Below are 6000 nucleotides of genomic sequence, written 5' to 3' on the forward strand. Positions count from 1 at the left end.
ATTTTCAAAACATCACTAGTAGCTTTTCGTGTTACCTGCAATCGTATTTCACTGGGTAGTTTGGACATAATAATTGGTACTCGCAGACTGCCGTACTGGTTTGCAGATACCCCAAGCGAATCAAGTCCTCGCACTTGAACATTTATTTCATCGAAAACGATTGCAGGTAACACGAAAATTGCCCAGTGCGATTTTCTGAACATGCTGATATTTGTAGGATTTGATCCATAGGTGCAGCAATGACCTGTTGGGTTCGACTAAATCCATTTTACAGAATCACAATCGCTGCGTCATAATTTGCGGATGTTATGGTAAGTCCCTTTATCGAACGTGCTGCACTACCCTCAAGTAATGAGAATAGGTAATTGAATTTGTTTACCTTAGACATACTCACGTTGCTGTGAATCGTAGCATTGTATATTTCCCAAAAGGCGTTCCATTCTGTGATCTTCCCACTGAATTTTGACAATTGCGGTTTGGGAACCTTTGGCATCATTATCGCCGGTGTTGTTCTCTTAGGGGCATGAAAGTCGTAGAATTCGTATGAATCACTTCATTCGTAATCGTATCAATAGCATTCGTGTTCGTATAGACCGCATTCGTGTTCGTATTAACTGCAATCGTGTTTCAATTAACCGCATTCGTGTTCGTGTTATTGTCATCGTTGCTTATCGTTGTGTTACTCGTGCTTGCTGTTTCTACCACTAAAGGAATCTGTTCGACTTGTGGTGTAGGATTTTGCCTTCTTTTTTATACTTTATTATCAAATCTCCGGTTTTCTTGCTTCTTCGATTTTACGTCTAGTGCTTAGAATTCTATCCGAGACGGCGGCTGCTTCTTCAATTTCGTGTTCAATATCCGTTACATGGCATATCCCGATGATTTTGTACTGTGTATGGCATATACTTGCTTTTTTCTACTGTGTATCTCGGACGTCCTCTCCTGTCCGATTGTGTTAAGGGGCAGGATGTTAGAATGTCACACTTATATTTAATATTATCGTTTATTTGATTTGCGTGAACTAAAAATTAATGGAACAATCTTTGCACCGTCAATGTATAGTCTCTTCCTTCTGCAAGCAATGAAAAAGACGAAGAAATTTCTTCCAGACGAAATTCAAGCAGGTCCAATTGGTCTAGAGAAGCTGCATTACAAGAAGTGTGAACTTCCACGATTACTGATTTGACAGTTTGCAAAAAGTAGAGAAATTCCACGTCGAAAATAGTTTGTCCAACTCTTCGATACACAAGCATATCGACATAATGAATAACAAACCGAGTCGCATAAATTAACATGCATAATTTTGCATTAACTAGAACCAATTTTTAAAGTTGAGCAAATATTTTTCGATTTAACTAAAAATTTGCAAAAGCGAATGGCTCATTGACGTTTGACACGTTTTTTTCAGATACGGCATTTGAATAAGTCGTGCTTGAAATTTGAATTTAAAGTTTTGAACTAAAAATCCAAATATTGATCAATTTTCAATATCACGTGAATAATGTCGCGTTTCACGCCTCATAAAAATACATCGTACAAATACATACCGAAGATTTGTACGAGTTCAAATTGCATATTAGCAATTGTGTGTTTGAAAACGTGAAAAATAAATAAAATTTAAAGTTATTGGAAACTTATGTATTTTTTGAACTAGAAGCCGCTAAAAAGTCAAAAGATTGTTTAACAACGTAAACAATGTATCATGGTAATCATACAGCATATGGAAATGTTTAGTACAACAAAATGGCCTCAGATGCTGCGAGAATATCAGTTTTCTAGTGACAGTAATTCACAGTCAAAATTTTTAGGTGGAAATGTGTTTCACATATAAACAATTCATTCACATATAAAAAGTTAAAATTTCACTTGTGTAACTGACTTCAGATATACGAATACAACTTTCTACATGTGTGTAAATATCATATGAGAAACAGACGTTTCATGGATGAAACTGGAATTTCATATGTGAAAGGGTGATTTTACATATGAATTGTTTTTCACATATGAAAAATTTACATGTGAAGAATTAAATGTTACGTGTGAAACTGACTGTTTATAAGTGACATTTCAGTTTCACATGTGAAAATGTAATTTCATATGTGAAATGTTTTCTCTCATGTAAGAAAATGTCTATTTGATATTTCAAATTCTGATTTCATTTATGAAATCAAATGTGAAATTTTCGCACGGGTAACAAAGACAAAACTGAACAAATCCTAAACACCATAAGCAATACCACAGAAACATAACCTTCACTAAAGACGAAGAACACGACAAACAACTTACTTTCCTTGATATCCTACCAACCAGAACAGATCATTAGAGGCGTAATTAGAACGTTAATTGGGGGGGGTGTATATTCATATATTCAGTTGTGCCCTACTGATTTCTTTTGAAATTCAATTCACTTTCAAAAGAAATCAGTAGGGCACAACGGAATATATGAATATGAACTCCCAATTAACGTTCTAGTTACGCCTCTGCAGATGGCGGCACACCGAACACACAAGTATACCGCAAAACTTCCCACACTGACCAAATGCTCGATTTCAACAGCAAAATCTAGAATATCTACTAACAAGATCAAAACTACATCAATGCACTCTATTAATATTAACACCAATCATATTCACAATACACCAAAACCAATAACAACGCATTTCACTTCATCCAATCATCTTAACCATCCATTAATCCAATTAGACGCTCTAAACGTCTAAAAGCAAAAAAAACAAATGTAAATACAAATAACTTCCATATTCTGAAAAAGGCTCGAAGCACCTTGTCGAAAGTTTAATAAAATAATTTAAAAAGACTGGAGAAACTTTTATTTTTCAACATACAATTATAAATAATATAATATCAAATCAAATGTATACAAAATAATAAAGTGCTCAATATCAATTCAGATAGAGCAATATAACTATTAATTATATATGAACAATATTTTAATATGATTCACTACACAGTGTTTCACGTTCAACGACGATCCTCGGGTGAAAGAACCCAATAAAACTACAGCGCTATAATATTTAAAATTTTAAACTGTTTACAGACTATTATTGATTACTTCATCAAGACTCTCACACAAACTGCTGGATGAACATTCTTCGAGAAAATTGTAAGTATTTTTGCTCATTTTTGCTTAATTACAGCCAATTAAGATTGAGCGTTGAACGGAAATGTTAGGTACTTTCGTCAAAGCCGTTGAAAAGTGTTGTTTCCATGCACATAAAGAGACGTTGCTAACGATCATGGAGATGAATTCCAGGTGCTGTAATTTACATTTTTATACAAACTGCGCAATCTTCATTGTCTTATGTAAATAACAGTGAATGTATGGTTGGCAAATCTGTAAAACGCTTCATTCAACGATTTTAAAATAAATTATTTAGTAATTAATGTTACTCATTTTTGTCAAAAGCCACGTCATTCCGTTTGACGGATCATGGATAATGGTGATACATTTAGTAACGTATCTTTATGTGCATGGAAACATCAGTTTTCAACTGCCACAACGAACGTGACAAAGATTTCCGTTCAACACACAATGTGAATCGGCTGTATTGAATAAAGTTGAGCATGATATCAGGAATTGTTCAGACCGAGATGAACGTTATTAGCCTGAACTAGAACGTGAATGGAGGATAGGGTGGGTAAATATTCATATCTTCATTTATTCCCAATTCAATATTTGACATAAAGGACATGTTCTTTGAACTTTTTTAATGCAAACATGTTTTGGCATACTTATGCTTTCATTTCAGAATGAAAGAAAAATATTTACAAATAGGTTACTGGTTAATTATAATGAAATATGATATGTATATAGGCAAAAGAAATGGAGTTACTAGACTACATAGTATACAATCACACAAGCATTGTAAATGACTTCTGTGTTCATTTCATTTGTTTGCCTTTTGTATATCATATTTAATTTTAAATTAACACAATGTGGACATATTTTTTTTATTTGCACTAGAGATGGCATAAGAATGTCGAAACATGTTTGCATTAAAAAAGTTCAAAATATGTGTGGTTTATGTTTAAAATGTCTCATTGTTTCGTGCTGCTAGCTAATTATGGAAAGCCAATTTATTTGAATCAATCAGGTACAACTAATACATGAATATACACCCCTAATTAACTTTTTGATGACACCCCCTGCTACCAAAACGAAGCTGAGGTGGATAATATTGACCGGGGTCTGAATAATTCTCGATGTGATACAAAAGCCGAATTCAACAATTGTTTTTTGTCAATTATAAATGCAGAAGCTTTTAAACCCTTATGACTGACAGTGTAGCCTATATGACGTTCTTATCCTAGATAATTCGAGCGTAAACAACGAGTGTAAAACGCTTGCCAGTCCGAGGAAGATTCCGCCATTATACTTTTTGTGTTTTCAATGGTACATTAAAAATTACGTCACCTACGGATAATTTTAATGTTTTAGAGGAAACCAGACATTCAGAATTATCTTTTTGCTTTTAGCCAATCACAATCAAGATTCCATAATATTGTACAACAAACAATTTTGCAGTGAAGAAACAGCAGGAGCGTATAAAGCACGTTTAAGTTGGTGGGAAGGGGGGGGGGAGAACTTCTATAGCACTTTCCTTATGAAAAGGGCATTTAACATTGAGACGTTCTGCTTTTTACTGTTAAAATGACTCATAAAACAAGTATTACATCAAAAAAGTATTACAGTTCTTTACAAATCAGTAGCAAATTTACCTAATTAATGATTCAGGAAATTGCCTTAATTGCTTTAAAAAGCACAGTGGTTTAATACGAAAGAAAAATGATGTTCAAAACGCTATATAACACAGAGCAAAATTGTCTGCGAACCTATTTATTTTAAAAAATGAACTTTTGAACTGTAGTCTTCGTGGGTGCCACAGCTTACTTCATTTGCCTAGACCACGTACTAATCATATGAAAAGTTTGGTTTGATGGAGCTTCCCTATGGAACTTTTTCACAATGACTTGAGAAAGTATAAAACGCGTACCTCTTTTGAAAAAAATTGTTTTAACCTTTTACTCATCTGTTTTAACCTTTTGTGGTCCAGGACTTTAAATGTTAAAAAATTCAAGTTTTTCACCTTTTACATTTAGTAAAATTTGAATAACCTTTTTAAAAATTTGAATTTATTAATCAAATACTTTTGCTATTTATATAATTTTTGATGAGAAATATGTGTGCCGACGGACCATAAATATTGTATTATGTTTTAAATATTTCATCTTCTAGTTTTGCATGTATTATTTAGCATTTATATAATAACCAGAATTTGAGCAATTTCAATGGTCGAGAGCTATGATCTATAAGAGGACGTACGTACGGAATGACGTCACAGAAAATTTCACGTTTATAAAAACAAAAAAATGGCGGGTATATTTAAAAAATTATCGCAATACCTCTCTGAATGGGAAAATAAAGATATTCATGACGACCTAGTTGAGGCAGTTAACGTATTTGAAAAAAAAGAAAAAACCCGGTTTTTAAACATTAATTTGTACTTCGTCTTCGATTACAAAATTTCAACAAAATTGATCAGCCATTGCTCGTTTATTTTGTTAGCCAAACACATTTTATCACGTTTTTAAGCTAGCCAATAGCATTTCTTCAATCCTATAGATCACGTAAGCGTGATATTTGCAAAATCAAGACTTTTCAATGTTCCAAGTGTTGGGTGATAAAGAAAACAAACTGTTTGACGGTTTAATTTGGGAATTTTTTTTATTTTATTATAAAAATCGCTCCGGCAGCTCGTGGAATTTTTTCATTTATAGTATTAAGTAATAGCATGGTTTCTCTTGCAATTTGAGAACATGCACTCGTGAGTTTTTCAAAGACTTCAAATTGAACTCATGCAATTTGAGGTCTTTGAAAAACTCACTCGAGCATGTTTTCCCCAAATTGCACTCGAAACCATGCTATTACATATACAAGCCAGGCACATACCTCCAAAAATAGGTAGCCACGCAACTTCCCGT

Source organism: Xenia sp. Carnegie-2017, unplaced genomic scaffold, assembly GCF_021976095.1.
Source record: "Xenia sp. Carnegie-2017 unplaced genomic scaffold, XeniaSp_v1 HiC_scaffold_23, whole genome shotgun sequence".
Taxonomy (NCBI): domain Eukaryota; kingdom Metazoa; phylum Cnidaria; class Anthozoa; order Malacalcyonacea; family Xeniidae; genus Xenia; species Xenia sp. Carnegie-2017.